Source organism: Haemaphysalis longicornis, unplaced genomic scaffold (assembly GCF_048455015.1).
Source record: "Haemaphysalis longicornis isolate Haplotype H1 unplaced genomic scaffold, Haemaphysalis longicornis Haplotype H1 scaffold_1, whole genome shotgun sequence".
NCBI classification, from domain to species: Eukaryota; Metazoa; Arthropoda; class Arachnida; order Ixodida; family Ixodidae; genus Haemaphysalis; species Haemaphysalis longicornis.
Genome location: NW_027526203.1, coordinates 167,197,726 through 167,220,764, shown reverse-complemented (window position 1 = coordinate 167,220,764; position 23,039 = coordinate 167,197,726). Strand labels below are relative to the sequence as shown.

The 23,039-nt window shown below is 47.8% G+C and overlaps 1 long non-coding RNA gene across 1 annotated transcript; it reads right to left on the bottom strand.

Moving 5' to 3' along the window:
- Positions 1-13,314: 13,314 nt before the first annotated feature.
- LOC144139116 (uncharacterized) lies at positions 13,315-16,049 on the bottom strand. Its single transcript, XR_013316061.1, has 3 exons — positions 15,704-16,049; positions 13,475-13,553; positions 13,315-13,387 (listed from the first exon to the last, which is right to left on the bottom strand). It is a non-coding gene; the product is annotated as an uncharacterized LOC144139116 (long non-coding RNA).
- Positions 16,050-23,039: the final 6,990 nt, after the last annotated feature.

Here is a 23,039-nt window from a genome sequence, read left to right as displayed (position 1 = left end):
GCGCTCATCAACTACCTGCCCAGCGGCGATACCAAAATAAGAAGTGACGAAAGCCCGCAACAACGTCGGGAGCTACGTCACAAAGCCGATAAAGGTAGAGCGCGTGAAGCGACAGCAAAGAATGTAGGACTTCAAGAAACGCAGAACCATTAAACATGGGCGCTACACCTTTCCTGCATATATAGGTTCTCACCCAGCACGTACACGTGATCTTACGCGGCTCATTCTTGTGGCCAACGCTACCGCTACCGCCATCGCCGCGCTATGACGCTTTCCGTCAGCGTCAATCTTTGCCACTCTCAACCACTCGAACCTCGCGCTTTCCGCCGCGCAGACGGTCCGCGCGTCGAGAGTATGCCCTGCTCGTCCGCGCTGTCGTCTGCTCGCTTCATCCTTCGTGTGAATTCTTCCTTGCACCGGACCGTCTACTGACGTCACGCGACGTCATCAGGCCGGCTAAGGATACGTCCGCCGTGTGAACCGGCCTTTAGCAGCGGTGGTAAACAATAACATGTGCAGCCAATTGCAAAGGAAAAAAATGGTTGCGGCTTAGTAACCTGGGATATGCAATGCAAAAGATCGGCTTAGTCTGGTCGAGCCTTAGTTTCGCTTTATTAATCTCTGATGTAGCTGTATTGCCAACCACGGTTCAAAGCCCTTCGGTCCCGCGCAACGCTCACAGGAGGAGGCCCGGCCTCGCTTTCATTCTCGCGAACGCAACATTCCTCTTTCACGGCGAACGCCCCCCCCAAGATGAGTCACATAGCCCGAGACAACCCAGCGGCGCATGCGTTGGATGCTGCGGGTTCGGTCGGCTGCCGATCAGCTGAACGGCCGTTCCCGTTGCTGCCGCCGCCTTTACTTGAGCACAACTTAAAACGAGGCCTTGTGCGCAGCGCCGACAGCGGGCCCGGCGAATCACGCCATGCGCTTCGAGGGGTGTGTAGCCGGAGGTGTGTCCCAGGTCAAAAGGTTAACTTGCACATCCTCCGCGAAACCGCTGGACGAAAGAAGTAAAGCTTAGCTTTAAAATATGCTCCGTGTGGTCGGATTCGAACGTGGGTCCCTCGAGTTAATTAACCGGCGTCTATCCGATTTAGCTACCATCGCATTATGGGCACACAGCATTTCCTTTGGCTTCGTAACGCGGACATTGTCTTCGGAGTTGGCCGCGGGTTCTAGCGCGCGCTAACGTTGTCCACTATTGGATTGATGAACGAACGACACGACCCGGGCTTACCAGTCATGGAGGACTTTCAGCGGCAAGTTCGGAAAGAAATGTGGGGTGAGGACATATGGAGCGGAAACTTGGTGCCTTAATAAACAACCTGAAAGCAAACCTACAAGTCGGCTTAACGGGCCACGGAACGAATAATGATCAGAGTAACACTTAGAGACAGGAAACGAGCTTCTGGGATCAGAGAACAAACTAGAGTAGAAGATATAGTTCAAATCAAGAAAAAGGAATGGGCCTTGGCTGTCCACGTAATTAGGGAAGATGACAATTGGTGGACTCTTAGGGTGACAGAGAGGACATTAAGGGATGGGTCTAGCGAAGAGGAAGGACAATTACTTGATGGAGGGACGAAATAAGGAAATTTGGAGGCAAAGAATGTACACGAGCGCCGCAGGACAGGAGGGGTTCGAGGTCAATGGGAGAGTCCTTCCACGTGCAGTAGACCTAGTAGTCTGCTGCTGTTGATGATGGTGCAACAGCCGGGTCTCCGAAAAAGGACTAGGGGGCCAGATCTGTCGCTTCTCCAGCCTTGCACCAGTAGTGCAAGGTTCGCCATTTTTTTCTTTGGCAGTGAATCGCGACGCTTCATATAGGACGTTCACACTAGTATGGAAGCACTGCGTCACTACGAGCTGGTGCGTAAGGCGTTCCTACGTTATAATACCGCCCTTCCCTCAAGCGCATACATTGCGAGAGTGTTCAGTGTAGCAGCTAGCTGACCTCTTAACGGGGAAACGGGGAACAATCAGCAACGACCCCTTTGAAAAACAACTGCTGTTGAAAGGCCGGGTTTAGACTTGACGCAACTGTCGTAATAACTTTACAGAATGACGTCGTTTCACGCCTCAGCCAACCGAACTGCGTGACATGCCGTGTTTTTACGTCCATGGATCACGATATGGCATTTGCTTCGGTAGTATGAACATAGCCCTAGCCTTCCAGCCTTCACGCAAGCCTCCAGTCTTCTCTCTATCATGCAAGATAGCAGTTCGCTGTAGTATGAGTAAACTTGTGTTATTGTCTTACGGCAATCAAACTTTGATGGAAACTAACGCAAAAGTATATCGATTACATTTTTACAATTGTTCAGTTACTTGTAATTGTAATTGGTTACTTGATTTCTGTAACGTGTACAAGTCTGATTCTCGTGGAACAAGTGGGTCACCTCTACAGTTGTCGACGTACAGCTGTCTTCTCTGCATAGGGGGTAAGATAATCGGGTACGACAATAATCCATCGGTTCCTAGACGAAGAAAGCGGAAAAGTACATGAAGTGAACCGCTGCTGGTTAGTCATGACACGCGTGTAGTACTTCGTTGTGGAGATTTGTGGGAAATATCAGGTGTGCCTTGAAGCTGGAGGCGAAGTTGTTCTTCTACAGAACACTCTTTCGTAACGAAAAACATGACAAAAAGATGCGTTACCGAAAATAACACAGCTATAGTGTACGCCGGTCGGCTCGTTGCTAACATGAGCCGAACAGGCTTCAGAGTTACGACTACCAATGTACACTTAAGTATATGAGATCGCCTTCCTGGGATGATCTTCCTCGATTATCCCACCGACCTGCTTAGGAAAATGCATGCGGAGTCCCATAACATTGACGATGAAGTTCTTTAATCAGAAATTTTTCGAAATGAAGAAGAGTGGGAAGCTTTTGACGGAAACGCTCAACATACGAGGGGAGATATGGGCCGTTGTTGGGCCCTACAGCCGTGCCCTTCACGTTGTACATCCTGTACCAGGAATTAACTTAACATATGTAGGGACAAGACGAGATACCGAAAGCGTATTTCAAACAGCTGCGTCGTTGCTGGAGGCGGCAGCAAAGGGAACGTAGTTCTCAGTTTGTTAAAATTAAAATCGTGTATGGTCGTGAAATATTTTTCCCATTGCGGCAAAACGTGCTGTAATTTCTATCGGCGTTCGCATTGCAGCTCGTTTTATAGCTTTCCCTAACCGATCAGTTTGTACCTACTACACGAATGCTCGTTTATGAAGTCACGACATAAGTCTAGGAACCGGTGACCAGAGTGTCCGGCCCGTTCTTTTGTTAGGTTGAACACCTTCAATACTCAGGCCTGCGTTGTTTTTTGTTTATCATGGGATGCCCATGTTGTCTTGCATGTTTTCGGCACCTCTTCAGTGTGATTGTTTCATCCTCGCTTCATGGTGTCTGTACTGAGATTTTAAATTCCACGCATGGTGCACTTCGCCTCCATTTGAAGCAATTTTCTTTATTACTTCGTCGCAAATGAAGCCCTTCCGCTCCAGAAATCAGTGCTACAAAGTGCCTCTTTTAAGAGTGACAATACTTTGCAATGTTTAACAAACACGTTAATTATCCGTCTATTGGGTGCTTATGCAGGCTCGCCGGTCGCGTGACGGGGCTGAGGAAGTGTGTCGGCCGCCGCAGGCACAACTCGACGAGCTGCGCGGTAAGCTACGCTCCCAGCAAGGTATGGAGGGATTGGCCGAAGTGGTTCTAGGGAAGTCGCATTTTGTTACTCAGGGGTTCTGGCCACTCAGGATATTGGTGTAAAAGAAGCGGAAATGCGACAGGGTCATTGGAATTAATTTTCGACTTTTGAAGTTGACCTTTGCTAAAACTAATGCACGAAAGACACCAGAAGTTCCAAGATTAAAGAAATATTTGCTACCATCATTGTACTTGCAAATGTGTTGGGACAGAACGCGTTATTGTATTCAAATTGTATTTGAAGCTACCTTGTTTATGTTCTAAGAGAACGACAATAAAAGAGATGTAAGCCTAATGGTTACCCTTCCTATAGCACGCAAAGCCTTGCTGATTGATTGATTGTAGGGTTTAACGCGCCGACGCAACGCAGGCGATGAGGCGCGCCGTAGTGGAGGGCTCCGGATTAATTTTGACCACCTGGGGATCTTTAACGTGCGCCGAAATCTCGCACACACGGGCGTTTTTGCTTTTCGCCTCCATCAGAAAAGCGGCCGCCGCGGCCGGGAATCGAACCCGCGACCTCGTGCTCAGCAGCGCAACGCCTTAGCCACTGAGCCACCGCGGCGGGTGCAAAGCCTTGCTGCTATGAAGATGTAAAACCTCATGTACTGCAACAAAGTCAAGAAGTGCCAGCAGCAGGTGGTCAGTGCTATGAAAAAAGGCTGGATCCATGTGTCAATGTGGCCACAGTAAGTAGGTCAAGGCGGCCCAATTCGGTGTTTAATGCCAGCGTTGGCTGAGATCGATCTAGCTGTGGCAGTGTCACTCCGGTCGCTAAAAATCTAGCCGCATCCAGCCTGAAATCCTCTGAAGTTAGCGTAGTCCGAACAAGTGTGCTGTGTTTCCCGATGCTCCATTCTCCATTCTTGATGCGAAAGCGTTACATGTCCCAGTGAAACAAAATGCCGGCGTTGGTGTCGAAAGCCAAGAAACCGCCCACCTGCCAATGCGTCGCGTCCCATAGCACGAACACTGAGCACGCGCAGCACCAAGGGAAAAACGGAGACTTTCAGCTGTGGGTGTGAGTGCAGTGTTGGGCGTGAGCAGCGGCGCCACGACGCATAAGCACGCACCGTGTTCACACAGCCGCGCAAGAGCCACCATTACTGGCAGCGCGCTAAAGAGGCACTTCATTGTAAATAATGCATTCCTATTTGCAACTCATAAGAAGAACTCGAAGTTTCTCGAAGTTTTTCTTTTTTTCCAGCGGGTGCTTTTTCAAATGATTTAGATACTTTAGACTGCTAAACCAATGAGGTTTGTCGGTCGATAGTCAATGTGTTTCAGTCAGCCATTCTAACTTGGATTGAAGCTTATAGATTTTCTTGCATTTTCTTGGATTCAAAAATATGTCTGGTGCATCCTGCTGCTTCTCGACCTTTTAAGCCCACCACGGGGTAATATTGTGACCTATCCTTTCATTCCACCCCTGGTCGCTGTGCAGAGCACAGCCCCATGACACTGAGTATGGTGTTGATCGGTGCCAGACCAAAGGCTCGCCTGGCTGCTCAGGTCCCCGAGCCACCCATTCTGCAAGGTCTCGGCCGGCGAACAGTCCTGGGCACGACCAAAGCCCCCCAAGGCACCCGCAGGATGAGCCACACTACAGGGGTGAGTTTCATATACTTTCCTGCTCAACCTTTTTTCCTTCATTCATAGTTGTGAGGATTGGTTTAGGTATAAGCATCGTGTTCAAGGTGAACCACTAGGACACTTAACACAGCTGCGAAAGGATAATTTAATATCCACATTACCGCATGCCTACGGCTACGGAGGAATGTTGTTCAGCTTTACAGATGTACTCTTTCCAAGGCAGCTGAATAACTTTTTTTCTATAGCCGCGACTGAATGTCAGGTAGATGTAAATTTGACTTTCATTTCGCAAAAGCTCGCCGCACCTTGGTGGTCAGCCGTATAAGACCTTCTCGTGTGCGGCCAAGGAGCATGGTTTGCGTAAATACCTTGCACTTAAGAAAGGTACAAATTTACTTGATTGTTTCCTTCGGTGCAGAAATTTTTAACTACCAACTTTTAAAATTCTAATGTCGTTGTTACCAAAACTGCAGTCTCCTTTTCATTCTAAGGGCATGTCATGAGCCATACACTGCGTCTTGATGGATCTTGCCAGATGAGGGAAATTAAGCCTGCATGTTAAACTCTGTTGACCCCTTCCCTGTGTTACATACAAATGCTGGGCCTCCTCGATTTATCAAGGCGGAATAAGTCTGATAAAATTGTTGTGTCGTAGTCCTATTAGATTGAATAATACAGCACGCTCTACTGGCTTCAATCACAGCTTGAGTATTCGAAAATTTTCTCGTGTTCGGCATTAACCAATAGCGAAAATCATGCTGATGCGTTGCTCGCCTGGGAGATTATTCACATTTAAGGTTAGTTCTGTCTCTAAGACACGCTCAAGTTTGCTTATATTGTACTGCAATATCGGCCTCGCTTCGCTTTCCCAGTCTTGGCTATGGTATATAGGCCTGGGGAAATAGACCAAATGTCAGCGAACGGAAATCCAGAGCACATTTTGGGATTAGCTTTGGGATACAGTTGAACTCTAGTAAAATCCCATCGGTAGCGTAAACTTTTCAACTGCCCCACTACCTCATATATCTTGCGTTATAGTGGGCCAGCGAGAGTCTTTATCAGTAGCTCCAGAGTGGACTGCACAGCACCAATAGTGTCCTCATCCACAGTTGCGACCACGGAACAAGATAACCGCACAGAGGCGCGCCAAGCATGAATCTATAATCAGTTTGGAGTTTCTTACTTTCAGGTGCAGAAAAACAAGGCTGCACAAATCGCGCGCCAAAGCTGAAGCACACATTCGCCACGCCTGTAGCAGCCGTGCGATGTTCCTTGTATTCCATCTCGCGTCGGGGTAGTCGCATTTGTGCATAGAGATGCGAAACCAACACTTCAGTGCTAGATCTTTTAGTGTTCACTCCCAAGCGCACATGTTAAAGGTTGGTTTATTTGAATATTTATCCGATTCAAAAGTAACAAGAGGTAATTTGGTCTTTGTATTCTTCTTCAGGGGGTGGAAACATCTAGTCCAGACGACGGCACAGCCCACTGGCCCCTCCGGTCAATTCGGGCGCCTCTCGGGCGGGTGTCCACGTGCTACTACAGCCCAAAGTACCCCCGGCCCAGCACTCGTCCAAGATGCCTGGTGAGGGCCACTTTCTCACTCACTGACAGGCAGGGGAGGCAGATGACCGTTCTCATGCGAACGCCGAGCGAACAGTTCCCTTTGTTCTACGCTCCGCAGACTGTAATGTCTCCTGGCGGGATCATATGGTTCCCCAACAAATAGCGTTCTTTTCCGTGGCCCATCGACAACTGCGGGAGGATATTGCCGTGATGTACTACTGTGAGGACAGACCCTTCACTGGACCAAATTCACTCGCTTGTGGCAATGTGTTGGAACCGTTCTCAGAAAACATCTAATCCACCCCGGCAGCAGGATGACAGCTATACGTCCAACCTATCCTCCTCGTACAGCTTCATTAATAAGCCCGGTATATGACGTGTTTAGCTAGGCGTTTCGTTCACATAATCCCCTCTTTAAATAAGGACCTTGATTAGTAATCCCTTCCTTCCTACCCCTCTCACCACCGTAGGGCACACGCCCTCCTTGCTCCAATAAAAGATCCAATCAATCACATACAAGGAGCATGCGACACCAAAAGAGGATGCTCGGCTGCCGCCATGGCAGCACCAGCATCAGCCAGCTAGTATCCCTTCGCACGATAGGTGCACCGCAGCCACCTTTTACACAGGAGTCCAGCATGGCGAACAGTATTATTCAGCGACCTGAATTTCGCTATATTGATAGCGGTGGAATCCTTCAAGCGCAAAGGAGGACAACGGCATGAAACTTCTCAAGTACAAGCATGTTTGCGACGCCTCACTGTCAATGTCGTCAAGCAAACGCAAATCCCGTAAGCAAAGAGTCTTGCGCCGTCGCAACTCAGATTTTTAACATGTTTTTTTTAACTTTGGCGCTGTCTTTGTTAAGCGTATATTAGTTAAACTGGTGGAAGCAAGAGCCAATCCGGCGTTAAAAACTGGGCAATAGGAAAGCGCTAACGTACCCTGGTTCTTTCTTGCTTCCCCTCACTCAAAAAGAACGGGATTAAGTTTTGATTAAACTGGCTTTACAAATTGACACCTGAGATCAACGAAGTTCTCATGGAAAAGTTGTTTCCTATGTTTACTACGCATGGAAGCAGCCTTTGAGCATAGGCAAAATAAAACATGATCAGCGGACTCTAGGACATGAGGCAAGTGTGGTGTTCGAACGATCTTTTTGTTTTACGGGAATAATCTTCGGTGGAGACTTCCTTGGAGTGAGCTGTTGATATTGCTGATCAACAAGTTATTGTAATACAATTGACAAGTTCAGTAGCCGCAGAGAGCTATCCAAAAACGTGACAGGCCGAAAATATCTCCTCGAGGCAGATCCAGCGCAGTTATAATTAGAATACAAAAGAAGGAAAGAGATAATGAAGCAGTTTTCAATCGTCAACAAACTACACGCTCATCAACATGTTGGTCTTATGCTCATTGACTAGTATACATTGTATAAACTTCCGACTTCTCGTGTCTGTTTCATTTAATCGCATTTTTTTGTAACCGTATAATGTTCTGATTTTTACTGCATACGGTTTCATTGAAATTGCATTGTATCAATTACACGCGAATCCTCTAAAATGTATACTTTCATGCGCCATCTGCGGCCCGTACATCCGTATGGGGCGAGAGGACGTCAGGCTGTCCACTTCAGCATTTTCTCTTGCCCCGTCATGTCTTGTAAAGAACAAAAAACTTCTGTCCTGTTCTATTCTATTATAAAGTGGCTATAGCTGCAAGTAGTCGCAGAAGGCTGCAAAAGCTAAAAAAAATCACCACGGGGCGCGAGGGAACAAGGCGACATTGATGTGTGTAGTCGTCAACAAAAAGCTCTGTAGTTTCCCTATCTCGGAATGGCTCACATGATTCTAAGAGACGGCAAAGGCGATCTGATATACAGCAAATTCAAGAATCAGCCTGGCAGTTTATAACCTGAGCGCGCCCCTGTACCCGGTTATGCGAGGCGTTTTTCGGTCAGTGGGGAAATCATGGGCGCTGTTGCGACCGGGCGGGGGCACCCGATCCGAGCTCCGTGGCCTAAGACATACGAGTGGTAGCGTGTATGATGCGAGCGGCCAGCCGCTGTTGCAGCCGTGAAGAAGTCCAGAAGCTGTAGGCTAACGTAACTGTTTACTTCATAGCGAGAGGTGAGCCGAAGCCAAAGAACAATGCCCCGACGGGCGAGGTTACAATACAGGACTCGAGCAGAGCGACAACATCGATTCGCTGCTCTAACAGGAATGGTTTACAAAGCTTGGGCAGCTCTATTTATACCCAAAAGCGATAACGGTCAAAACGCCAACAAGCTGGAACACGCCATGAATGTCACAGACACACGCAACACTCTTTCCAGTGTTCGTTAGTCGTCGGTAGCCTCCGCGCACGTTGAGTCCGAGAGAGGGGAGAGAGGAGGACTCCGTTGCGATCGACGGGGCCTCTGTGTCCTTGAAGAGCGTGGAGACGAGCCTCGCCGCCAACCGCCGAAGTTTTGAAATGCGCTGAGAGCGAAGCGTCTGACGCGGCTTGTCGCAACTTGTTACTGACATGGTTGCGCCTGTTTTCTAAGGCGCACGAGTGGCTTCGCCGCACAGCCGAGGAGTGATGCGGGGAAGTACTGCGGCGCTGGCCGATTCGTAACAGCTTCTCCGCCGGGGGCCCGAGATCCCGATGGACAAGGGTCTTCAACCGTTGTCCGGAGGGATGCTGTCGAAGTGAAGTGTTCGGCAGACGCTCGACTCCACGCCTTGGCTGTACGACACCGTGCTGGAGCTTCACCGGGCCGGTCACGGGACGAGTAGTGGCTCCCCAAGAACATCTCTGGCTTGGTCAGGCAAGCAACAAAACAACACAGGAAGACACAACCGCATCGCCTGCAAGTGCGAAGACAAATCCACACTGAAGCTGTACCAGGCTTTTAGTTGCGATAAAATACGCTAATAACTAACTACTCTAGTTATATTTTTGCCCAGCAGTACTTTAGACAAGTGACAAACTTGAAAGGTGACATTTCGCGTGATTGGATATGTCCCACACACAAAAAAAATGTAATCGTAAAGGGCGAAACCTGCGTCAGGAAAAATAATGAAATTGAGAAAGTCAGGCGTCTACAAGCCACTTTTCGCGCTGAGAGCTGCGATTCGAGCTCTCATCATTGCTCCGAGCTTTCCCCAATTTGTATCGCACTTTAGGTGCGCCCGTTCTCTGAAAGAGACTGCTGCGACCGCGTGAAATCACACCTGTCGTCTTGTTGGACAAAGGTCGAGCGCGCGGAGGAGCGAACGAGTTTTTCCAACGTTCAAACGAGAGGCGCGCACTCCTTTTTGGAAGCGGCGTTCCCCTGGCGCGATGCGAGCTCACGGCTTTGCCCGCAATGAAACACGCGCCACAATTACGCGCGGAAGTTTTTTCTCTCTCCTCGTTGCTCGCCTTTTCGCGAACGCGTTCGGCAAGCGAACAGCGGAACGCGTTTACGTTCTCTTCTCTAGGCTGGTCGGTTCCCGACTTCGGCTCAGCCACAGGCGCCACCGAAATCTCAACTAGCTTAGCCCCTATTGGCCTATCGTCGGGAGCATCAGCTGGGAGTGACAAGGGCACGACGTGCTCATTAGACACCTCGAAGCATCCAACGGACCCTATCTCGGCGTCCCTCGCCTTTTCCGCAACACCCTCAGTAAGCGAACACCGAAGGGTGTTTTCGTTCTGTTTTTCGGCAGTCAATGCTACACTAGATCCAAGCTGCCCTGTCTCAAAAGACGGCTCAGCCGCCCCAGACACCTGAATCTCTACGAGCTCGGCTGGCCGTTGCTCGAGGTCAGCCACCTGAGCTGGTGGCAGGACGGAATCGGCTTGCTCAGTGGCGAGATCGTCTTTTCTCCCAACTGAACCGTGCAAACCGTTCGCTGCCTCGGCTGCAGGCTTTGCCACCACACCGCTCGTTTTCGCACTACCGTCCGAAGGAACAACCTCCGTTTCAGCGGACTCGTGCGGCGTCACGGAAACCTCATCGTTTACGCATTCCTGCGAAACGTCGCTATCTCGCGAAGTGTTCACGTTCACGTCAGCATCCCTTCCCAAGGCTTCCCGCGAATTTGAACCGCCCGAACACTCCGCCGAGATCTCCAAAACAAACGCCGACACATTATCGCACTCAGTGGACACGCACTTCCCTCTGCCGCCTCTGCCGACAGTCTGAGCTAATGCGCCTTCGTTATCTCTCTCAGCAACCTTAATGGGCTGCAACGGTCGCCTCCGGCTCGCGCTCCCGAGCGTCTGCTACTGGCAGCGCTGGCACGGTGCTTTGCTCGACAACGAGGTCTTTTTCGAGCAACAATTCTAACTCGGGCTTCACTTCTTCCTGCTCGAGTTTAATTTCATGCTCTAGGTGCTTGTTCTCCCGTTGGAGTCTCTTTTTCGAGCTTCTTTCTTTCCCTTTGAATTTGCTCGATATCGAGGTCGTACTCTCGCATCTTTTCCTCGTGTTTGAGTTTCTGCTCTCGCATTCTTTCCTCGTGTTCCCGTGGGAATTTCTCATGTTCTCGCTTCTTCTCCTCGTGTTCCTGTTTTTGTTTCTGCCTCTCGAGCTCCTTACGCTGGCGCTCAGCCTCTGCCTCTGCCTCGGCGGCCTGACGTTTCGCGGTCTCCCTGCCATTGATCAGCTCAATGCATTCCGACAGCTCGTCATCGTCAGCGCCAACAGCGAGTATAGCCTGTATCAGCTCTGGCTTTCTCAGCGCGTCCGTAACATCCAAGCGCAACTCTTTTGCAAGCTCCAACAACTGCGGTTTTTTCAACGCTTTCAAATTCATGGCCGGTCTAGAGTACTGCTTTCCCACTGCTCCAAAAATGTTTTGCGCGAATAACCCACGCGACAAAAACACACGCCCTACCAGCTATCCTCAGAAGCCTGGTAAAACTCAGTGAAGAAACGTCCCGCACTCACCCTTGACCGCCGTGAATTCTGCGAATTCCGAAGCCGCCTTGACGTCCGTGGTGTTGGGTCTCGCACCGCTGGCTTCAGGTGTTACGAAGTTGCCATCCCACCGCTGCCAACCAGTTGTTGCGACCGGGCGGGGGCACCCGATCCGAGCTCCGTGGCCTCCGACATACGAGTGGTAGCGTGTATGATGCGAGTGGCCAGCCGCTGTTGCAGCCGTGAAGAAGTCCAGAAGCCGTAGGCTAACGTAACTGTTTACTTCATAGCGAGAGGTGAGCCGAAGCCAAAGAACAATGCCCCGACGGGCGAGGTTACAATACAGGACTCGAGCAGAGCGACAACATCGATTCGCTGCTCTAACAGGAATGGTTTACAACGCTTGGGCAGCTCTATTTATACCCAAAAGCGATAACGGTCAAAACACCAACGAGCTGGAACACGCCATGAATGTCACAGACACACGCAACACTCTTTCTAGTGTTCGTTAGTCGTCGGTAGCCTCCGCGCACGTTGAGTCCGAGAGAGGGGAGAGAGGAGGACTCCGTTGCGATCGACGGGGCCTCTGTGTCCTTGAAGAGCGTGGAGACGAGCCTCGCCGCCAACCGCCGAAGTTTTGAAATGCGCTGAGAGCGAAGCGTCTGACGCGGCTTGTCGCAACTTGTTACTGACATGGTTGCGCCTGTTTTCGAAGGCGCACGAGTGGCTTCGCCGCACAGCCGAGGAGTGATGCGGGGAAGTACTGCGGCGCTGGCCGATTCGTAACAGGCGCATTACGGAGATCTTGGATCCGCCGATGTTTTATCAACAACAAAGTGAGCACTGCGTGTTCTATATCCTGTTCACCGGTTACCATATTTGGTTTTATCCAGCACAATTTCTAAAAAAACTTCCGCTAGTCTTCCGCCCACCAATATACAACAAAATATAAGCAATCCCTTCGTTCACGAGACGCACCGTGCTCGCCGGTCATGAAGGGATGGCAGTGCTCGATATAGTAAGGCATTGTTTGGAGAGGTTCGTTAAAACAAGTATTTGCATAGTTCCCCTATTGAAAATGTGGAGTTGATGGAATCCATCAGAAATCAACATGGTGGATTATGGTAATGGAATTAATGATGGCATGATGGCAGATGACTGCATGCTGGCAGGGTGATGGATGATGGCAGATGACTGCATGCTGGCAGGGTGATGGATGACGGCATGCGTCGGTAGCTGATGGCAATGGTAGCGTCGATGCTGGCAGCTCGGGTGACAGTATGACGGCAGATATGCGAAATTGCAAAAAATGATGACGACATGAAAAGGAAAGATGCTATGCAATGCTAATTAAAAACTGGTTTCATTTCTTGCGAATAAATTTATAAAATAAGATTTGCAGCAAATAAGTAAGCTTGCATATGCGTTTTGCTGTCCATTCATGTCGTGATCATTTTTCTGCTATCCTGCTACAATGATCTGAAAACTTTTCCATTTTATGAGAGCTTAGATGTGTGTGCTGGGGTGCTTAAAAATATTACACAAAACAAACTTGGTTTTAACGTTGAATATATTATAATTACATATCAAATACGGTGACTATCTTCGAACAGGTGGGCAGCTGAAAAGAAAAAAAAACTGAGTTACACACTAAAGCTTATACAATCCAGATCAACTCAAAACAAATGTATATTAACATTTCACATACCTCCTTAAACATTCTGAGATCGTCACTCCGATGTGGTCCCTTGCTTCTGCCCTTCCTCTTTGCCATAAAAATAGAAAGCCTGCAGAAAAAGAACATTTTCAACAAATTAAGTGGAAACCATCCTCCTAGGACTCCCTTCAGGTCATGGAAGGGTGCTCTTGACCGGCACTGCTCTAAAAGGCATCGCATGGTGGCAATGCCTTTCCCGGGAAAGGATTTTAGTAAGATGCAAGCGTGCATGCATGCAATCGAGAATTTCAAGAGAACATGCGTTAGCAGCAGGCGGGAAAAAAGCAAAACACCCTCGTCTAGAAGAATTCTATGCTCAAAGCGCAGTCAGCGAATACCAGGCGCAAAAAAATGTAGCTTCAGGCGAGTGTGTTGAAGGTTAGGAACACGTTAAATTGAAAAGTGAAGAAGGCCAGATGACATTAACCTGGTTGGATGCATTGAAGCGACGAAAAGAAACGCACACAGTCTTGAGATGAAAGTGCAGACTAAACGAACGCTTGCAAAAACTTCAGCAAACTTGTGATGAATTTAGAGAAAGTTCAATAATATGAGGACAACCGAGCTGTGCAAGCACTAAAGACCCTTTCGGAAGCCGCACAAGAAGGAGAACGGGTGTGCCAAATTTGCCATGGAACAGATTATCAATAGTGATAAGGCGCGCTAACTAGACAGGAACCCACGTTGCGGCAAAGTGTTGTGGAAGGCGACTTCTTGTAAAGGATACGAGCATGTGAGGGGCAAAAAACTGCTGAAGCTGCCGTGTCAAAGCACACTAAAAATCTTGTCGGACCTTCTGCAAGAGACTCGAGTAATAAACCTAATAAAGGAACGGCTTCAAGTGGAGGGACAAAGCTTGCGGTCACTAAAAGAACCATACTGCAGCCTGATTACTGACGAAATGTCAATACAGGAAAAAGTAATTTATGGCTGCCAAGTCGACATATTTTCGGCCTTGATATAAGCTGTGAACCTTGAACCGGTGGTGCCACTGAATTAGCCTGCAGGCTCCTTTGGTTTGTCCTGCGGGGGCTTTCCACGGCTGACGTTATCCCCTTAGGGTATTTTTTTACTGGGAACAGGAAGCATGACCGGCTCCGTAACCTGAATTTTAGTGTGCTCAACTGTGTAAGAGGTAGGGTTCTTCATTATCCGTATTGTCACAGACAGCCACCAGACAAACAGCGCCATGTTCCTAGGCATGTCGGTTGACAACACAATACAACATCAGCATGTTTTGCTACATCCAGCGCGGCAAAATGACCTATCGTTCCTTTTATTTGACCAAACCACCTCATTAAGAACCTTAGAACAAATTTTCTATAGAGAGAGAGGGGGATGTTTGATGGAATGCAGAAAGTTAGGGACTGTTTTGTTCTCAAGGCCCTCTTTAAGATCCAATAAAAGTTGTCACTTGTGAACCCAGTTTGGCTCCTAAGCTGATCACACATTGAGCCGAACCTGGAAAAAATTAAGCTGTCCCACGCCACCTTGATATTTTCGCCTGTCGTCATCAGCAGCCCCAAGTTCCTTAAGAAAAAGCCCAAAGGTCACGAATACGCTACAGAATCGAAAATTCCAGTAAAACAAGCTGAATAGTGCAATCCCATGTTAAGGACCATGCATCTACTCCACGTAAATATGTGATTGCAGCCTGTTCAGCAAGGTGTCTCAAGTGAAGCATGAAGCGCAATAACACAACAGCCCAACCAAGAACTGTAGCGCGGATGGCTGATTGTGTGGCCACTTTCCGAATTGACGCCACCGCATCACCGATAGCGTGCACCACAGGCGACGTGGCGGAGGAAAAGAGAGCTATCGTTCTCACAGGCGGAGAGGAGCATTCGGTGGGCTGCACGAAAAGGGGGATAGCAAGCAGCTGTGTCACTTCTAAATGTTGCATCATGTGCATCCTAGTTCTCTTTTTTACTAAGAACTCCCACCTTCGTGCTTGTGTTTCAGCAGTCCAATGTACAATGGCAGCAAAGGTTCATGTTAAACAATACATAAAGACGTTAAATACAATACATCCAAATTCACTGATTCCAAACTCGGAGAGCAATGAATTGCTGAAATGAAGATGCCGACCAGCATATATATACAGTGCTATTGGAAGACCAAAGCACTGCACTCTCGGTCAAATTAGGCAAGTTCTGGTAACTGAATTTCACAGTGCACGTCATAGCATTGCACTACAATTGTATAGAACTAGGTGCTCACCTATTGTAACCAACCTGAAAAACAGCCAGTGACATCTGATGAGAGGTCCATCCAGATAGGTCCATCCACCAAGTAGGGCATGCCAGCTGATCTCCACTGCAAGGTGTAACAGTCAGTAGCCTGCAAAATAGAAGTGAGTGGCAAACAACAAGCAAGTTGCGTTAGCCTTAATCCTTCAAAGTTCTAAATGCGATATTAAGGTGTCGAGCAAGGTGTTCTTCACACTCCAAGCGAAAATATGAGAACGTTAAAATACCACATTACCTGGATGTAAGGATGGCCGAAGTGACTATCACAGCATAGCGACAATGTCAACGATCAAGCTTCTAACTCAATTCTCTCTTTGGAAGTAGATGCCGTTCATTGTGACCAGTTCATGTATGCGTAAAAAGGTGCCGAGATGAGCTCTCATTGCTATAAGGCAAATTGCTTCCACGATTCTGTGACAAAGCGCAGACCTAAATGATGATAACGTTGCCTTAACAATTAGGGAGTGCCTAGCGTTCCGTCCAGCCGGAATGCTAAAAACTGCTAAAGTTCCGTCCAGACTGAACGCCAAATCAAAACCAGCCAATTAGCCGCCATTTCTCATTCTGGGATTTGGTGTAGTGGTTCCGCGGCTGACTACGAACGTTGTAGGCCCTGGTTCGATTCTCGCACCATTTGTGTGTGTGGCCATGGTTAGCGTTTTGTAATAGCAAAACTTCCCGCCCGCTTTACAATTCACGCGATGAGAGCAGTAGGTCTTGGTTTTTTACTCAAGCGGCCGAGCCACTCCCGCTCACTGGAGCCAAGGCCGACGTAGCCATCGCCAGTTACACCCAATCTCCTCTAATTATTACCAGTGATTAATAATTAACAGTGACTCTGGCTAGTCAGTGAGCGGAAGCGGTTTGGCCGGTTAGGTAAAAATCAAGACCGACTGCTCTCGCTGAAATATTGTGAAGCGGGCGTCGGGTGGCGACTTGGAGATCTGTCCAGATTGAGCTAGAGTTAGTCCGATCATCTGTAATTATTAATAATGATTAATAATTATCAGTGATTCTGGCTAGTCAGTGAGCGGTAGCTGTTTTGCTGGATGGGTAAAAATCAAGAAAGACTGCTCTCAACGCGAGTTGTGTCTCCTCCGGACGGAACTTTAGTGACAGTTGCCGTTCCGTCTAGACGGAACGCTATACACAGCCTAACAATTCTGCCAAAGGAGGCTGGAAAGGCTGTGATGAACTGCTGAACAACAATACAAGTGAAGCAATTTTTTTTGTTTCTAAAGTCTCTTCTAGGTGATTGCAGCTTAAACCAGGTTCAATTCTTCTTCCCACGCAGTGCTTGAAGCCCACATGATGCCTCGGTGCATGTTTTCAGCTGGTACCGTCAATATCATGGCAACAATTTTTTTCCTTCAAAACATGAATCTAATTAGTCCTTAATAATGGCCGCGATGTCTTAGGGAAGCATGGGGAACCAGATTTAAGGTTGTGCTCACATTGACATCAAACCCATTGAAACGATTTTCAAAAATGATACACATTGGTATAGGCCGCAAAATTTGAAACATGACAATAATGCATTACTGCCAATAATGACAATAGCCAGTGCTTAAAAAATTATTGCGATGAGAAAGAGGTTATCCTCTTCTGAAAAATTAAGAAAAAACTTTCAGTGTGATCTAACCATCTAGAAAAGGCTGTTCTCCCATCTATTCTCTAGCGGCATATTTTCTAGAACTATATTTATTTACATCAAGTCGTGTTTTTAACAGAGTGTATTATTTGCTGTGCAATTATGTACACAAGCTACTAGAAAGAGACCTTCGGCCTTAACCAGTCCAGAGGAGACCCACTTTTTTTTTTTTTTTGAAGCATTTGCTCTTGTGCGGGGTGCACTCATCCACAGAATGAGAGCCCAATACAAAATTTAACTGAGCAACACGCGTGGCCGCGAATTATTCGGAGGCAGTAGTGAATGTTGCAGTGCTTAAACGCTCCCCACGTGCGGCCAGCATTGCTTATACCTCTGCACCAGACGCATGTAGTTTCGACGTGGTAGCAAATTCGGGTTGAATGAACGTTTTTGGTGCTACTGATGCACATGCACAAACATATATGCGATTATCGAACGATTGGAACACTCAAACATTCACTGCACATGCGGGGCTTGCGAGTGTGACGCCAATTTCAGCCATTGTACCCTCAATCTGAACGCAGAGAGCCTTGTTTGTACCAGTGCACTTTTCTGAGTGACCGCTTTGAAAAATGACAATCCCTGCAGTGTAGTGTAGACTGCTATGTGCCTCGGCTAAAAGTGACCTAAAGCGTACCACTCCAGTCCAGGTACGAAAAATGATGCGAAGAACAATTTGCAATTCCTTAAAAAGAACTACCCACCAAAAAAAAAAAAAAAAACTTGCGAACTCAACCTGGAGCGGTCGACCGCGCGTATTGGCGATCGGTTGTTGCGAGCACCAAACCGTTTAGCCAACGTAGCAGTATGGTCCTACTTCGCTCAACAAAAAGCCTACAAACGGCACAAACAATATGGCTCTTCGATTTACAGACTCGAATTCACCGCGGATATTCCGCCGGAGTCCGATGATTCCCCGAAGCCATAAGGATACACAAGAAAATCGAATGCCTGACTGCTTTCAGGGAATCGGCGGTGAGTCCGGGACTGTAAATCGAACAGTCCTACTGTTTCTAGTCCCGCACGCAATATCCGCGGTCGAAAGGCAGATCTACGTAACCCTCAAAATCAGTCGCTGTCAAAAAACGTTAGGGCTAACCGACGACGCAAACGTCTAACACGGAACGGAAGAGCCCTGCCCTGTTAAATACACAAGTAAAGTGCAAAAAGTTGACTAGTCACTTACCTTAAAGGGGGCCTGAGATGGATTTTAAAGTGTTTTTGTTTTTGTCAGAAATCTACTCTATAGTTCTTGTAGAAACAAGTCCAAAAATAGTAAGCATATTCGCTCACGCTAACAAAAGTTATTACCCCGACGAGACAGAACTATTTGTTGGCTCGGCGGCTTGCGATGACGACATAGTCCGACCTCGTCCGAGGCGAAGCACTCATTTCATGGTTGGCCGCCGGAATGTCCGCGATTTTTGACGGCGGCGGTTTGGTTTAGAGCGTCGTCGTTACCATGGTTACTTCAGCGAGTGGGTCGCACATGAGACGACGACGTCCTTTTTTTTTTTTTTAAGCTACGTTTTCAGTCTTTACGGCCTTTGAGCAGGAGATACTGGTGATCGCGGAAGTCGACCTTGCATGCGCGAGAGTTTAAGTGAACGGTAACTTATTTTTACCGTCGCTACATAGCGATAAAGAGGCTAGAATGTCTACCGACTGTAGTAGCGAGCCCCCTGGATTAGATTACCGGAAAGTTCCGAGTGAACGCCCTCCCCCGAAACATCGCCCACCCCCTTTTACGGGTGAAATATTCAATTTACTGAAAGACGCGCGCCCACCCCGTAAAATCCATGGCTTTAGCGCCGATGAGTGAACAAAACAAACCCGAATCATCTCTTCATGTGTAGATGCGGTCACTTATTCGTCCTTTCCGCGCTTGACCCGAAATTTCGCCCATCTCGTATTTTTCACTTGATATCACTGTACTTAAATTTGGGTGGGCGTTCTTCCGGAACTTTACGGCACAGCAAATGCGCTGTGCTCTGCGCTTCATGCAAGCAATCTTAGTTGATGTTGTTTACTACATTCTTGCTAAATGATGATCAGGAGCACGATAAATGACAATTTTTTTTAGAATGAGCGAGCAAAATTTCCACCCCTACTCCAGCTTCCCACGCTTCCAATGGTTCAGATGCCTTTATGAACTAGCATAGCTCTTTTATGCTTCCAAAATCGTCTTGGGCAAGGTAATATAGGTAACTGCGGAATCATTACAATATATGTTACTTATTTTATATCGAAATATTTAGCGGTGGCGTGAATTCTGGTTAATGCAATACTTGGTCCTAATTGTTCCCACTAGATGGCGGCGTCAACGTCATGTTTAGATGTTTTCGATTTTTTAAGCTCTACAGTAGAAGTATACGGCTCTTTTAAAAAAAAATTATTGTATTGTGAGAGTTCAATCTAAGACGTCTAAGATTCAAGCCATTTCAAGCGTAAGCGAACAGTTCTGGGCAACAAACGTTTGTGTCATTTGCTTTGCGACAAATTCGCCAGATGTCGCTACTCGGCAGAGCCGGTAAGCCGGAATGCAGAAACCGCAGAGTGCAATCCTTTCGTTTTCAGCGGCAAACGGCTACTCTTGCTTCATTTAACACGGTAAACGGTAAAGCGCGCTAAGGACACTAGGCAACAGGTTCATTCAGAAGGCCGGTGCAGCAAACCACACTTTCCTGCGATCATGACTTGATGGGAAGCAATGAAATGAAACTCTTTGGCAGTTGTCGTTACGGGATGAGCATGCTCTTGCCCTTGTCGCGACCGCCGCAGAGAATCAGCTGCGACAGCGTTTGGGCTTGAACTGAGTTATTCAGCCCGCGTGAGCGCACTTGAGCGTGCGCCTCGTGATCACGAGCAGTGCCCGGCGTCGTCCAAGCGCTGCGTGCGGAGCTCCTCCTTCGTCGTCGGCGCGGCGCTCCCTTGGCGCGCCGTTCGTTACCACCTCTGAAACAACGTCGAGGCTACGCTCGAAACACAGATGGTGCAAAGAATCCTTTCGGGTACAGCGTCCAAGAAAGCAAATGCAAAGAAAACTGATGATACTCTAACAACCTTTTCTTTCCTCCATGCTAACACCAGACACGGAGCGCTGAGCGATCACGCTGGCTGCAAGCGTCGTTGCTCCTGCGCTCACCTACGCTCACTGTATCCTTCCGCCGAGAACGGAGGAGCGTCAAGCCCGGTTTGGCCCGGTGTGCAAGTGCTTTACACTCCGGTATAAAACAAATATGTGACTGTGTAAAAGCACCCACACACAAAAGATGTTTTTTTGTAGCTTTCTGATGTTTTTACGCTCGTAAAAAATTGATTAAATCAAGAGCGCACAAACACGTCACGATTAGTTCAAGAAATAGCCGTTGCGCTCCGATACCATCGACCCCCCAAAAACCCCCATCTCAGGGGCCCTTTAAATCACAAGCGACATATCTTCGTCGAAACAATAATCCGCTGTCTTCAAAACAACCACAACAAAGCCACTCGACAAGCGCGTACAACTCCACCGTCTCGGCGGCCAGGAAGAAAGGAATGCGGCGGCGTGAGTGGCGGATGGTGGCGGATGGTTAGCGCATCACTGGAGTGGCGGATGGTTAGCGCATCACTGTTCCACGTGTCACCACAAACCGCACTGCGAACCGCTCTTCGACAAATGTATCATAATCGGCAAGAATAAAGATAGATTAACAAGAGAAATTATAGAAGCTGAAAAAATAGATAGGTTGCAGTCTCACTGCGTGAGCACACCCTCTGTATCCCTTTCTCAAAAAGAACTCTGTTATCTCAGGCGATTATAAGTGTCTCTGCGCATGTGTGGTAGTATGCAAGTGGAAAGCGTGGCATGTATATATTGTGGTTTTTCCAAATACATTTTGTTGGTAGTTAGCGCTCGTCCTGTTGTCCCCTTTCTTTGTCCGTGTCTATTTTGCGCTTTCAGTTCCATTAAGAAGCGCTAATCAAAGTAGCTTTTCTCTAATATGCCAAGTTTTCAGCAGCACCTTATCAAAAATGCAGTTATTGTTTTTTCTTCTCGAAATTCCCAGTGCCACCGCTATGTTTCTGTTATTATATCAGTCCTTCGCTATCGAATGAATTTTGGCTTGCTGCCAGCATTCGTTCGGAAAATGCCTTTCCATCATCAGTACAGCAGTCAAGCTTGCCGTCACGCGAACATCTGCCGTCATCGCGCAGCGTGCGTGCCAAGTTTTCGTCAACACCTTTTCAAAAAGGCAGCTTTTGTAATTTTGTCGCAACGGTCAATGCCAAAGCTATGTTTCTGTTATTACAAGCGCTTCGCTCTCGTATAAGTTTTGGCTTTCTGCCGTCATTCATTCAGAAAATGCCTTTCCATCGTCAATTCAGCAGTCAAGCTTGCCGTCACGCAAACATCTGCCGCCATTGCGGCGCAAGCCTGCCAGCATGGAGGAAGGTGCTGGAAGGTGCTGAAAGGTGCTGGCAGGCATGCCATCATGCCTGCCAGCACCTTCCAGCGTCTCCTTCCAGCAGCTTCCATTACAGTTTCTTACGTACATCAAGCTTTCCAAGGCGACCATCAAACGCAATCAACCTTTCCAGCAATGAATCTTGATGGTTGGTTGATGGAATTTTCAACAGGGTCACAACGTAGCACTTGGCGCGCACATTGCAAGGTTGCCGTCTCTGCGTAACTTTCCCAGCTTTGTGGGCTTCTCTGCCCGCCGCGTAGTTTGGGAAGTACCCGGGAAACGGCGCAACCATGCTATTGCACGGTCCCTATAATGATGATAATGATGATGATGATACTGTGAAACTGCGAAGTAAACTTTTAAAACCACACATTGAAGGATATCGCTAAATGCTACTGTTAAATATATTAAATTTAGTGCGACATTGAAGAGTGGGGAACTGTGCAGTTTTCCCCGACTCACAATATCAGAGCTCAAATTTTATTGATTAAACTTTGACACCCACGTGTTCATTTCCTGCACATTTTAAAATATCTTCTTGATACTGGAGCTCATATGCTAATCATTAAGTCTGCACTGGTACAGTTGGCATCATGGCACGACAAACACCCCGCGAGAAAACAACGCACGTTTAAGCAGCGTTGAAAAAGAAACCGGCGTCTAAACAGCACCTGAGCAATGAAAAAAGAGCGCAGAGGCAACAGAACACGTTGACAAAAGTGGAAACTTCAATAGAGCCCTAAGACAGCCGGGATGTAAAAAAAAAAACCGCCATAAGAACACACTAACACTGCGGCGTGCCGCACCAGTTTTGTCATAGACTCTATTGGTTACCGTAGTATCATCATATCTGAGCACGATCTCCCAACTGCTGGTTAGATAGCAGGATATGCAGGGTGATGAAAGTTAAGTCGACAGGTATTTAAATAATTAGCCGCTTAGATGTACGTAAAGACTACCTCTACACTGATGTTCTGCGCCCAGGGGTACACAGAATGAGGTGGTAAATATTATTGATGTCGGTGGCTTAAGTAACGAAAAGTAAATTAACTTTTAAGCGGCTCCAGTAAGCAGGCATGTCTGTATAAAGAAGTTAGACGCAATCGTATTGCTACGCAGTTTCATTTAGCAGAATTCTTCTAGCGCATCCGTGATGTCGAACTGCGAAGTTTAATTGCAGTTCTCGTGAGTTGATTGATTGATTT